Here is a 14,094-nt window from a genome sequence, read left to right as displayed (position 1 = left end):
CTAAATGCAAGTCTACCAGTGATGCTATGAACTAATGAAGAGATTAGCGTAGTAAGTAAGTGACTAAACTTACCTTTTATATTAAATTTGATTCCAGCTGCCATGTTCTCAAGTCCTACACTAGTCTGCTATATTCAAAGAATCATGTTCACTAACACCATGAAAGTAATCTCAAATTACTGCTTCCAGGTAGAATAAAATCAAAAATTGAAGATCAAATTTAATAAATTTATTAGGATTTTTGTTTATTTTAAATAGAGATGTCTCTTCTTCTCAACCAGAGCTTCCAAGCCAAAAGCATTACATTTTAACTCAGTGACACCAGCAGCTATTTTCTACTCATGTGCTGGTACAGTGGCAGTCACAAGCAAGAAGAGTCTGCTAGATCAATTCTGATTTTCCTCAGTTGGATAAAGAACTTCATGCATTTAAATTCAACTTTGTTCTATTGTTGAGAGGCTAAATTGGCTCTTTGAAAAAAAAGAAATACATATATTTTCATATAACATAAGATTTCATTTTTGCATCATTTACAGATATAATCCTGTTTACTATGGCTTTCTAGGATTCAGGAGAAGAAAATGGACACCAGCAAGCAAGTAGAGTGGTAACTGCAGCAGCTGTGACAGCAACAGTGGCAGCAACATCAAGGGCTGTGGTAATGTTTTTACACATGAGGTTATTACTTTTTTCAGTTTTCTAATAACTTAATGAAACAGGAATGACCTTGGAGAAATGCATTTTCTGGAGTAAATAATGGAAAGAAGCTATTAACCTAACACAGCAAGAAATATATTGATAACACCTAGAAATTTATTCTCTCAGAATGCAATATAAAGAGTTTACTTACTGGGGTGGCCAGTTAGCTTAGTTGTTTAGAGCATGGTGCTAGTAACACCAAGGTTGCTGGTTCAATCCCCGTATGGGCCACTGTGAGCTGTGCCCTCCTAAAAAAAAAAAAAAAAGAAAAGAAAAAAAAAAGAATTTACTTACTGGTGCTAGTATGTCTTTGTAAAACTGAAGAGAGAGGGGGTAAAAAAAGACATATTTTGATCGTTGATGTATATTCTACAAAGACAGCCAAGAAAATGCACAAAAGTATTCAACTGTAACTATAGAGTATGTATTATTTTACATAATATGGCTCCTAAATACCCTTATCCTATTTAGATGTCTCAGAGTGTGTAAAGGGAGTAAAATACTTAATTATTTTTTAATGTCTCAAAATCGCTTTCAGCAAAATTAAATCAATGCAATTGCCAAGAGTTCTCTTATAGGATCAGCTATATTAATTCAAGATATGTGTCTCCCTCCCTTAGGTAACTTTAGTTTGAACATTATTTAATAAGCTTAACCCTTGGTAGAAGTTGAATCCCAAGTTTTCAAGAATGAATCAGCAACGGATAAATTTAACAATGGGCAACAGAGATGTACCAAGTTCTACAAAAGGTAGTAAATAGATTTGCTAGGAGTTTATAAAGGCAACCTACTAAGTGATATTCACAATTTCATATCTTCAAATTCTACCTTAATGTACAGGTAAGTTGATACCGGTTTGTTGGAGACCAATTAGTGCTAACATGTTCCATGAATACATCCACCTGGAAGCAGCAGAATAGAACAGATATGTGCTCAACTTTTCATAAAATTCATTGTGAACGGTTTTCACAACAGATAAATTATGACAAAATATTGTTCATGTTCAGGTTTGATGCAAGCAGGCCCTGGATGGTCAGCTTATAAAAAATTTGCAGTCTTGGCATTCTTCACATTTAACTAGTGTGACAGGAGCTACCCACTCTCAGTTCTCATAGGCATTTCTCAATATGCTTGTCAGGGGCTTTTCTCAATATGTAGTCCTTAAGAACTGCATACAACTCAGATTATTCCAACTACACGGCGATGTAGATATGAATTAACTCTTGGGCTATATATTCACTGGCAAAATACAATAAAGAAGTCATTTAGATTGCACAATGTAAAGACCAGTTTCGTTTCAGTTCTTCATTTTGTATGTTAACATCACCTTGAGGAAAAATTTGTTGTCAGGACCTGGGGAGAAATTGAAATAAGCACATTCGCTATTTATCAGTTGCATGAAAGACCTTTCCACTGAAGTTAGATTAGTAGCTAGGATGAACTTCATGTGGTTTAGAGAAAACTCCTTTGTGTATATATATGTATATATTTTTTAAGAGGGCTCTTTTGTAGATCTACTTTAATGCTAAATAAAAAATATTATCTAAAAGCAAACAGTAATAACTTCTTTTTAATTACCTGATTTGTGAACTTACTTGAAGAAAAAGAAAATAATAATAGTCTTAACTGCTGTATAATATTAAGCCAAAAAGTTTCTGGCACTATTTGCAGATTTTAACTTAAAGGTTTAATTCAAGGTCAAAATTGCACTGGGACACATCCTGGGAAAAATAGTTGTGGTTTTGTTCATTCTTTCCCACTAAATAGAAAATTGCTTTTCTGAGTCTACACTATTTTAACAGCAGCATAAATGCAGCTCACTACTCTGAATTCAGATATAATAACCTATGATGAAATGGGGGTGTGGGGTGAGGGGAGAAACCAGGCCATGTGCCAGATTGGGGTGAGAAAAATAGACAAACAGTAATAATACCCAAATCCATCCCTGAATAATTAGATGCTATAAAAAAGGTCCTGCAGTTAAAAGAGAGTTACTTTTAGATGGAAAGCTATCATTTTAATACATGCCTTAAAGAGGATATATTAAACATGTTAACATGTTAGAGATACCAACAAATATTAGCTGTAAACTGGAAAATTAAAACATTGTAATGGCTTCAAAGACTTATATATAATATTTGCCTGAATTAGATATTTAAAATATTGCCAAGGCTTTGCTGAATCTCAAAGGTCATTAAAATTACAATTATATCTAGAGACAGATAAATTTGATAACTTTGCATCTTTTTATTATAATGGCATCATTAACTACTACCTTAAACTACACATTTCTGATGAGAATATTTTTTTAAAGTGAGATTAATCTGATACCTCAAAGAAAAATATAGGGGATTAATTATGTATACCTCCCTCCCAAAATAGAAAACTGTCTGTCTACATGTATATTAACTTAACAGCAGCTTTTTTTCCAATTGTTGGCATGTTGAAGTTGAAAGATAATGAATTCGGGGTCAGGTACACAGAGGTTCAAATCCAGACTCCAACATTTTTAGACTAACTGTCTTTGGGTAATTTACACAATTTCTTTGGATCTCACTTTCATCAACTACAAAATGGATATATTGATACATGTTTTTTAGGGGCATTGGGAGGATTCAATGAGAGTAATGTATAGAAGAAGTTGACTAGTATATAGTTTGTGATACATAATAGGTGCTCAATAAATGTAGTTCTGTAAACACATATATAAGCTCTACAGACTTATTACAGCGAGAGAAACTGAAGCTGATAGAAATAAAGTGGCTAAATCAAAAATCAGTGAACTGTTTACAGGCAGAGCTGGGCTTAGAATCTGATCTCCTGACTTATTAGTTAACACACATAGTGGGTACAAGGAAGGCTGGATATCACAGGAATTAAAACACTGGAGTCAGACCTACACTGAAACCCAATGCTTGGGTGTAGCAAGTCATTTAACCTCTCTGAGCTTCAGGTTCCTCATCTAGAAAATGGAGAAAATGGCTACTTCACAGTTACCATAAGAATCAGTTGAAGAATTAGATGTAAATAATGTAGCAGTATCTAGCAGATACTTCTAGCTCAACAAATGGTAGTGATTATTATAAAATATTTACTGTGTGTTATGCACCGTGAAAGTGCTGTGAGATACCCCAAAATAACAGATTCCTTGCCCTTCTGGAGCTTTGGAAAAATAACCCAAGGAAAATAATTATTGACGTTAAGCATGTTTAAATGACAAACATATAGATATAGATAAGAGGCTAGTGGGTTAAAAATGATGGAGGAATAGTGTGTTTTATGCCGAAGTGTCCAGAAAAAGCCTCACAAAGGAAGTGGAACTGAAGTCCAGCCAAAGAGCAGTAGATTCATCTTAAAATTTTTGTTCCCTTTTCTTTTTTTCCTATAGGAAAGGTGCAAAAGGGCTTCGAATGTCAGAATTATGAAAAAAAGAAGCCAAATTCTATCTGAGGAGTTGTTAGAGAATACATCTTTCAGGCTGAAGACTAATGAACAACTATTCTACCTGGAATATCAAAATGATAACCACAGCATAAGTTCCATGTGCATGCATGTGTGAGCATGTGAATATGTGTGCACGCATGCTTACTCACAAGTTTTCACGAGTTGGCTCACTTAACCTCCAAAACCACGCATTGTTTTCTAAGCCAATGGAATGTACATCTTAATAGTTCCCTTTTCTTAAGCACAACAGAAAAAGAGTCTCATCAAGTTATTTCTCAACATCACCACGGACAATTGAGACACCCATTATAAACGCCGGCAGTGTGTCTGGTTTGGTTACTATTTTGATGAGCTTTCTAATGGTGCAGCTTGCCTTTGGCAGTAATTGTAATTCAATTTATGCATCTACGAAATCATCCAATCCTGTTGCCTATGCAATATCACAAAATAACTTTTCTCTTTAGAGTTAATCAGCCTTACACTGTATGTTTTCTATTACCTAGATTTAACTGCATTGCACAATAACTTTCAACTCAAACAAGTTTACATTCAAGAAAATAAACACATTAGAAATAAAGGGATAACCTTGAACTGATGGTAGAAGACGCGACTCATAAAAATGATAACTTGGCTTTATTATAAAAATTAATGTATGTTTAGTATGTGTGTTTGCATTTTGCTCTGAATAAAGAGGATGTTTTATATCTTTGTATAAACACGGTACTATGGTAACATTTAAAAATCATTTTATTCATGATTTCATTTTTATACAAACTTTGAAATGTGGTTGAAAATTTTTCTCAAGGCAAGTATTGCATATACATAACCATTTTGTCAAGTAAAATCTTAATATTGAGAAGTATAAATATGAAATAACTTTTTTTCTCCAATCACTGCTTTCAGTTATGTTCTGTATAATAGTTTAATCTTTCCGTGCTTTGATGTTATCTTGGGCCAATTCTATCACTTTCAGTATTTAAAAGTTTAATCTCGAACTCTAGTCAGGTTTCATGAGCTCCCAGCCATTTGCCACCGGACAGCTTTGAGCTGGGACCCTGACTCTGTGGCCTCAGCAGGTAAAGGTGAGACATGACCTTTCTCTGAGTCTCTTCTTCCTGGTCCCCTTTTTAATAAAACTCTAAGAGTTGGAGTAGAGAGAAGGGAGAAGAGACAAAGGTCTTTTTCCTTCCCTGGGTTGTATTGACATTTCTTCATTGGTTTTGCTCCTCTCAGTAAAACTAACTTACTGTTATCAGTGTTCATTATATGTCTGACTCTAAAAGTTGACCGTGCTATGGCACAGAGCATTGCTCCACCAAGTATGGTCTTTGAACTGGCCATCGTCCTATGGCTGAGCATTGGCATTACCTGGCAGATTGAACCAGAATCTGAATTTTAACAATATCCCCAGGTGATGTGTATGTACATTCAAGTTTAAACCATTATGGTTAAAAGAAGCTCGACTTTATTTCCTGTCTATCACAGACTGGTATGTACAATGTATATATGGATAATGTATAATAAAAATAAATTGCTAGAAAAATAAATCTTTTTAAAAAGTAAAGACATACAAAGCACAAGCCAACCTTTTGTTATTTGATTCAACAGACAGACCATGTTGGAGTGAGAAGTAACAATCCTGCCATCCCACCAGAAAAAAAATATGGTACAAGTTATTTTCAAACATTACACAACCGGCAATGCTGCACTTTGACCCCTAAGAGAAGGAAAACTAACAAGAGGAGAATTCTTATCACCCAAGGTTTTTGCCTAGAGGCATGGCGCAAGAAGGGGAGACCCAAACAAAGCAGGACAGGCTCAGGCAATCAAGGAGGCAGACATCATAGTTCAGTGAGATTGGGGTGGCTCCACTTTGTAGAGCAGCGTCCTGGAAAGGAGGTAGCTAGGAAGAAAAAGAGCATAAGAAATATCCTTGAGTTTGTTGCTAAATTCTAAACTATGCGTTACTGTGGTTTAAGTTGGAACTTCATGAGGCTGGGCAAAATTATCAGAGGCCTAGAAACAGGAAACCCAGAGCTCACAGTTGGCTGGGACCAACGAGAGGATGGTCCCAGCCAACTGTGAGCTCTGGGTTTCCTCAGTTACATTCCAACCAATGAGAGAGGATCTTTTATAGATTATCCCCCTCAAACTCAGATATAAAATTTCAAGAATAACATAGTAGAAATTAAGAAAAGAAGCTTTAAAAAATTGTAAAAGGCAGGTTTCTTTAATGCTAGACCAGGAGTAATTTCATTTTAATAAAATGAAACCATAAGAAATTATTCTTCAAGTTTAGTTCGAACAATAGGAGAAAATAATTACCAATCAGAGAGAATAGAATGGAATTTGTATTAGAGGACTTTGAAACAGAAAGAGAACATATGACTTTTTAGCATATTCATATCGTCCTCTATTAACTACAATTTTTATCCAGAAACCTGGGAAAAGCCGGACAATGTAATAAGTATGGAAGAGGTCTTTTACATCAAGTAACTGTCCCCTGTGACTGTTTGAAGTGATCTTCCCCTTAAGTCCTTTAATTGACCTGGATGTGACCAGGGACCAGAAAAACCTAGTCACTGGGATGGTGAAAGGCCTGGCTAAGGTTGAATCTCAGGTATGCCTGCTTTAAGCACATGACAATGCTCTGTACATTAAAACTTTAAATATCAGAAAATCAATTTATACGAGTAAGCCACAAGACAACTCCAGGAGTAAAGTGAATTCAGCTATAGATTTGGTGAAAACAAAACAAAACTAAATATAGACTAGATTTTGGATTTGAGTTGCAAATATGTCAGTTAATTGTTCTTTGATCTAGGAGAAGCAATGAGCTGTATTTTCTTGAAAGTTATATACTGTAAAATGATGAAAAAGTTAAATAATATACTTAATAGAGTGCTGTGCAAAGTATAAAATGCTATAAGAATGTTATATGTGCATATGTATTGTAAATAAACAAGCTCTTATATACCACTTAATATACACTGAACACTGGCCTATGCATCTTTACAAATATTAACTCATTTAAGTCCCATTTCACAGATGTAGAAACTGAGTCACAGAGAGATTAAGTAACTTACCCAAGATCACACAGAGTTAGTAAGTAGTAGAAATGGGATTCAATTCCAAAAAGCCTGGTTCCATAGTCTATGCTAACCCAAATTTTATATGGTCTTTGAGAGCAGAAAAGTCAGCTTTGTTGGCAAGCTTCTGGATCTTTCTGGCTTTCACTTAGGAATGACTTTCTTGAGTCATTGTTTTGCTTTGGTATGGCCTAAGTATACCTTTGGCATACTAGTGATGGATTGAAGAGAAAGGAAAATACATAGAAACCAAACCTGGTGTCAAATTATTATGAACTCGGCTTAAAAAGGTAACATCTATAAAGGAGTTTTGGAAACCACGAAGACCATCCATTCTAATATGTTAGTAATTTTCAAAGTTTGTCCTGAGTTCCATTGTTTATGATGGCCTCCAGCAGAGCAACAGATTGATCCAGACATGCAAGAACTTTCTTTAATTAATAGTGAAAGACATAAAATTCCCAAGACTTATTTTTTATGTGATTAAAGGAACTTAGCAACTGTACAGTTTCTAAACTTGGTGTTTATAAACCAAATTAAGTATACCATAAAATTTACAGAGTGTTATTTTTTCAGGATTTTAGTAAGAAATTCAAGTAAACTCTTACTGTGCTTTCACATGGGCACATATTTAGAATCGCATGGGCCACTAGGACAGGGAAAGATACGTGGGCTACAGATTCTTTTGCCCCATATAAGTATGCCATGATTAGAAAGTTGAGATCCAGACATTTCCAAATCAGGACATGTAAAAATTTTCCAGAGGAACATGCATCGAAAGAGTGAAGAAAAAAAATTTCCATATCTTTAATTTCTATATATAATGTTCTCTCCTAAAATTGATCTTCCTAAGAGAATACCTTTGGCCCAAGTTTTTCTTTATTAACTCTCTTTCACAATTGTCCTTTTCTCACTTTATAAAATAGAAGGTATCCTTCAGTCATAATAATTGGGAAAATGCTCCACCTATCTCATTAAGAGAAGTATTTTTACTTTTATGCTTAATAATTATCCACATAACTTGAACCCATATCTGTATGTTTTTGATCCATTATCTATTAATAATATTATATAATTTCAATGTGGTAGCACGTTTCAACATTTAAAGCTTATGATCAAAAAATTTTTACAAGAAGGTCCAAGATGGTGAGTTAGGTAAACACTGTGCCTGCTGCCTCCCAGGATTACACCAAAATTCCAAATAAATTATAGATGAACCTCAAGAATCATCTGGAGACTAGTTGAACAGAATCCCTATAACTAAGGATATAAAGAAGAGGCCACATCAAGACTGATAGGAGGGATGGAAATGCGAAACAGGCTGACCCCAAACTCACAAATAGTGGTTGAACACTGGGAGGGATAACTCTTTGGTGAGTGTCCCCTCAAAAGAGGGAGGGGGGTCTCAGCTGCACACTGGGCTCCTGAGCCCAGGGACCCTGTACCGGGAAGGAGAACTCCCACATCTGGCAGTGAAAATCAGTGAGCACTCTGTCCGTCCAGATGAGACTGAAGACAGCTGGAAACCCCAGGTGACCTCTTAAAGGGACTGCACAAACTCTCACTTGCAAATACTACCTGGTCTCTGGTGGAGGGGTGGCAACTCAAAAGGTGCCAGAGACATACAGGGAAAGTCTGGGTTGTAGGGTTTTGGTGAGAGAACTGGAGGGACCAGCAATTGTCCCTCTGTGGCGCCTGCCTCACATGTAGCTACAGGAGGGCGTCATCTTTTCTGTGTTTAACCCTCCCCCAAAGGGCCAAATCTGAGACTGCATTGGTCAGGTGAAAAGATGCTCAATATGACTAATTATCAGAGAAATGCAAATAAAAACCACAATGAGATATCACCTCACTCCTGTCAGAATGGCCATCACCAATAAATCAACAAACAGCAAGTGTTAGCAAGGATGTGGAGAAAAGGGAATCCTTGTGCACTTTTGATGGAACTGCAGAATGGTGCAGCCACTATGGGGGTTCCTCAAAAAGTTAAAAATAGAACTACCTTATAACCCAGCAATTCCACTCCTGGGTATTTATCCAAAGAAATCCAAAACACTCATTCGAAAAAATACATGCACCCCTGTTTACTGCAGTGCTATTCACAATAGCTAAGGTGTGGAAACAACCAAAATGCCCATTAATAGATAATTGGATAAAGAAATTGTGGTACATTTATACATGGATTATTACTCTGCCATAAAAAAGAATGAAATCTTACCATTTGCAACGACTTGAATGGACCTAGAAGATATATTACTAAGTGAAATAAGTCAAACTGAGAAAGACAAATACCATATGATCTCACTTATATATGGAATCTAAAGAACAGAATAAATGAAAAAAACAAAAAAAAATTGTATAAATAAATAAGATTATTTATATACATATTTTTGTTGCAGAGAAATATGTTTGAGCAGTCATTAGAAAGTTGCAGGAAAAAATTTTTGCATTAGGATTAAATTCTGTGAAACAAGTGGAATAGAATTAAAAGTTCAAGGATAAACGATTTAAATTATGTAAAATTTCTAAATGTCAAAAGGAGCTTATATTGTTTGTACATTTGGGTGATATGTTTCATATTATTTTATTGGTTAAGTTGCAGCGAATACATGTAAAAGGATAATGTAAGATTTATTTTTAAATGACAACATTCATAGTATTCCATAAATTACAAACTTTGTAACAAATTAAACTGAAGATGAAAAACTCAAATTCAACCTAAAGATGAGCAAGAAGGTACATGATTTTTGAAAAATTCTTCTAGGTTCAAAGACCACTGATTTAGGGACCATCTTTTGCTCCTTCTGAGCCATGAGAAGGTTATACACTCAGATCATGTAATTATGGCCATTTATAGAATTCCCCACACTGAATTTCATTTTAGTATTGTCTCAGCTTTCATAGAAAGTAATTATAGGAAATAGCCATATGGAATCCATCACTCCAGAGGAATGCTACTAAAGATAGTATATATGCCACATCAAAAAATGCTCTCTAAACAAAGTCCCACATGAAAATTTTCTTTTGGAATTCAGTTTCAGGAAAAGCGTCTCTTCCCTTGAGTAGTTGGTGTACTTTGTCCCTTCTTATCATAAAATGTATACTAGTGGTTGTATCTTCCTTTTCACTTTGGCTCCCAGGAAATTTGCAACTAAATCTGAGGTAAGATCAACAGAATTATTTCAGTTTTAACAAATTACACATATTTTGTTGCAGTCCTATCAATCCATTGTTACTTATAACTGCTTCCTTCTAAACTGTTGTTCTTAATTCTATTCGCCATTATTTTACAATGTGTATTTGTTCACCTGCCCCCAAATCTTTTGTGGAGGTCAGACATGAACACATGTGAATTTAAACAACAAATATTCTTTTTACCCAGGTATCCATAGGCGAATCTCCCACTTGCTTTTCAGCATACTTTTATTATGTGTTTTGTAGGTAAAATTACCAAAGACAAGGACCCTCAGGGACAAGGAGAGCCCACCATCATTATTCCCAGGTAATGTTTTATTCTAACCAGTTTCTTAAGCAAGCGTGCCCTGTGCACCTGTTTCTTCTTGGTCTGAGCACAGGGATCAACCTAGCCTTTGACTTCTGCATTCAGTTAACAGAACTTACAGTTTCCATAAAATAAAATTTTCATCATATTTAACAGTGTCAACAGTATCTAAAAAAGCAGTTTAATTTTGTAACAGTAGGTCAAACTAAAACTTCTTGCCAAGAGATAGGAATATTCATTAATACTTCTTTTCAAAAATAGCACTTTTATTTTATTTTTGAAACTTGATCTAATTTGACAAATCTGAGGTTTTGTCTCTAGCGAGTGACCTCTTCTAACCAATTATTGTGGAAGGAATCCTCCCAGCAGCATATTGATGAATAAGGAGAAATTCCTCTTGCCCACAGATGGCACTGCTGGGTCCACCTCCATCCCTACAGTCTCCACACAGGGCACCTGTTCCTTAGCCTCTCCCCATCTATCTTCCACTTCTGAGAGTCTGGTATGTTTTAACCACCTGACTTTCCCATCTCAACCATATTTCCTTCACTCAGTAAACAAATATCAAGTGGCTACTAGATACCAAGTTGGGGTACTAGGAATACAGATAATATGGTGGTAAACAATCTACAGTAAATGTCTTCAAGGGGTTTATATCTTCAATATTCCAGGGACAGAGAGATTGGTGAACACAGGAGAGGTTTCCATCAAGAATTCAGTTTGCTCCTCGCTTCTCTTCCCCCTGGGTTCTTGTCTAAGCTCTATTTAATAGTGTATCACATCACATCCCAGACTTTACATTTTTACTTCTGTTGTTTAAATAAACTCTATCAACACCTGCCCCCCATGCGTGCGTGCACACACACACATCGCATACATTTAACATGGACTATACAGAGAATTATATAGACATCTTCTCTAAGGAGATAGTCAACATGACACATCTTTGCCACACAGATTATCTGACTTAAACTGCTAACTTAATTAATTGGGAAGAAAAATAAGTGCTCATGTGCTCACAGTAATAGTTCCTAACTAGGGATCTTTTAGATCTATATGAGTAAGGTAAGAGGGGCACAAGTAAGTCTTTGAGATATATCCTGTAAGTAATAAGATAAACAAAACTTTATTCACCAAACTTTATTCAGCGTTTAACGTTTTAAATAACTATATGAATGTATTATGTTGGGGGTATGCCTCCAACAGAATGATTATGTAATAAAAATTATAATTAAACTGCCTCATAGGAGTGTGGGTCCAGGCAACTGGTGAATAATATGCTTCATTGACCATTGCAGGGAGGTTTGAGTAGCTAAATTTAACCTCAGGAGCTGAGAAAAAGTTGGGAAAAGCCGAATTGCACATGATTTCCAAAGCAAAAGATTGAAATAAAGAATAAAAAAGTCAGGAGTTCGTGTGTGTGATAGTTGAGGTAAGGGGAGTATAGATTGCCCTCTGCCTTCATCTTCATCCTGTTATTGTTCCCATTAGTTCACTACACAAAGCAATGAGTTTGGAAAGAATTAGTATTTAAAATCATTTGCTTTGTTGTGATGGATTTAAATCCACCATCATCAGAAATTTGAGTTAATTCTTAGTAGAAAATTAATGTTAAATATAATCGAAAAATATAAATTTTCAGAAAAAATAAAACAAAACTCTTTTGATCTGTTTATAGCACAACAATTTTGATAAATAAGGCAACAAAGTTATAAGATATTAGAAAGTTTGATTCTTAAATCCCATTAATATAACTGTACTCTATATATGTAATGTCCTACATTAAGAAAATCTAAAAGGTGCTAACTTTTACAACCACAATGACCACTTGCATGTTCACAAAAGCCAGTGAACAGAAGGACAGCTGACCTTTACTATACTGATGGGATTCAGTACACACTGTCCCAAAATATGGCACCTTGTCTTATTAAATATCTTCATCTGGAGTTAAAGAAAATGGCAGAAGCAGGAAGGTCACTCTGACCTCCCCACCTTGCCCCTCTTTCATGAAACAGGGTATAAAACTCCCATGTGAAAGGCAGCCCCTGCCCCGTGGTGCAAGGAGGAAAGAATACATTCTTATCAACAGAGACAGGAAAATTTGGGGTCAAGAACTCTGTACAAACAAAGCTTATTAAACTAACCCTTATCTTCCTACTCACTTCTTCACCATTTACTACCTCTACCCCAAAACTCTTTGTTGTGTCAATTCTTCACTAATTTATTGTTTCTTTGTCTAAATGATATAAAAGCTTTCTGCTCTGGTCACTTCTTTGGGTCTTCATTCTCTTGGGAAGACTCCCATGCACATGTAACAATTCAATAAAATTTGTATGTTCTTCTCCTATTAATCTGTCTTTGTCAGTTCAATTTTTAGACCTAGCCAGGGACCCTAAGAGGGTCAAGGAAAACTGTTTCCTCTCTTTCCATACAAATGTTAAAACTCTCTGCTAACATGTATATAATTTACAAAGTGATCCCCCCAATAAGTCTAGTATCCTCCTGGCACCATACATAGTCATTACAATATTATTAATATTTTCCCTATGCTGAACTTTACACCCCCATTACTATTTTATAACTACTAATTTGTACTTCTTAACCCCTTCCCTTTTTCACCCAGTTCCCCAACACCCCTTTCGTCTGGCAACCATCAGTTTGTTCTCTGTATATATGAGCCTGTTTCTGTTTTGTTTGTTTGATTATTTTGTCTTTAGATTCCACATATCAGTGAAATCGTACAGTGTTTATCTTACTCTGTCTGAGGCCATGGGACCATGCAAAGCAGTATCCATTTTCCCTTCCAGCCAATCTGGTCAACACCAACACATTCTGCAGGACTCAGCTTAAATATCACCTTTTTGTCAGAAGATCTTCATCCTTCTAAGGCAGGGTTGTTAAATATTGCTGTTTTATATTCTTTATAATTATTTTTTTAAGCTCGTCAAGCTACCAGTCCTTTAGTCCCTTGAAAAAGGAATCAAAGTTCTGGTCAAGATAGTGGAGAAGATTAGCACTGTACTTTCATAACCACATAGAAATTACAACTAAACTACAGAAAAACCATCATTGAGAACCACCTGAAGTCTAGCTGAACAGAAGTTCTATAAATAAGAACATATAGAAAAAACCATGTTGAAACTGGTAGGAGGGGTGGAGACATGAAACAGTTCGGTCCTACAGCCAAATGTGGTGGTTAAAAATTGGGAGGGCTATCTTGGTTGTAAAGGTACCCCCTGAGGAGCAATGGGCCCCATCCCTATACAAGTTTCCCCAGACCAGGGTTCCAATGCCAGGAAGAGATATATCCAAAAATTTTAGTTGTGTAAACCAGTGGAGACTGTGGCTGAGTTAGACAGA

At 35.7% G+C, this 14,094-nt stretch overlaps 1 non-coding gene across 1 annotated transcript; it reads left to right on the top strand.

Annotated features, from left to right (window-relative positions):
• The first annotated feature begins 856 nt into the window (after nt 1-856).
• Nucleotides 857-930, top strand: TRNAT-AGU (transfer RNA threonine (anticodon AGU)). Its single transcript has one exon. It is a non-coding gene; the product is annotated as a tRNA-Thr (tRNA).
• The last annotated feature ends 13,164 nt before the right edge of the window (nt 931-14,094 follow it).

The sequence above is a fragment of the Rhinolophus ferrumequinum genome, chromosome 9 (assembly GCF_004115265.2).
Source record: "Rhinolophus ferrumequinum isolate MPI-CBG mRhiFer1 chromosome 9, mRhiFer1_v1.p, whole genome shotgun sequence".
Classification (NCBI taxonomy): domain Eukaryota; kingdom Metazoa; phylum Chordata; class Mammalia; order Chiroptera; family Rhinolophidae; genus Rhinolophus; species Rhinolophus ferrumequinum.
This window is presented reverse-complemented; position numbering and strand designations above follow the sequence as displayed.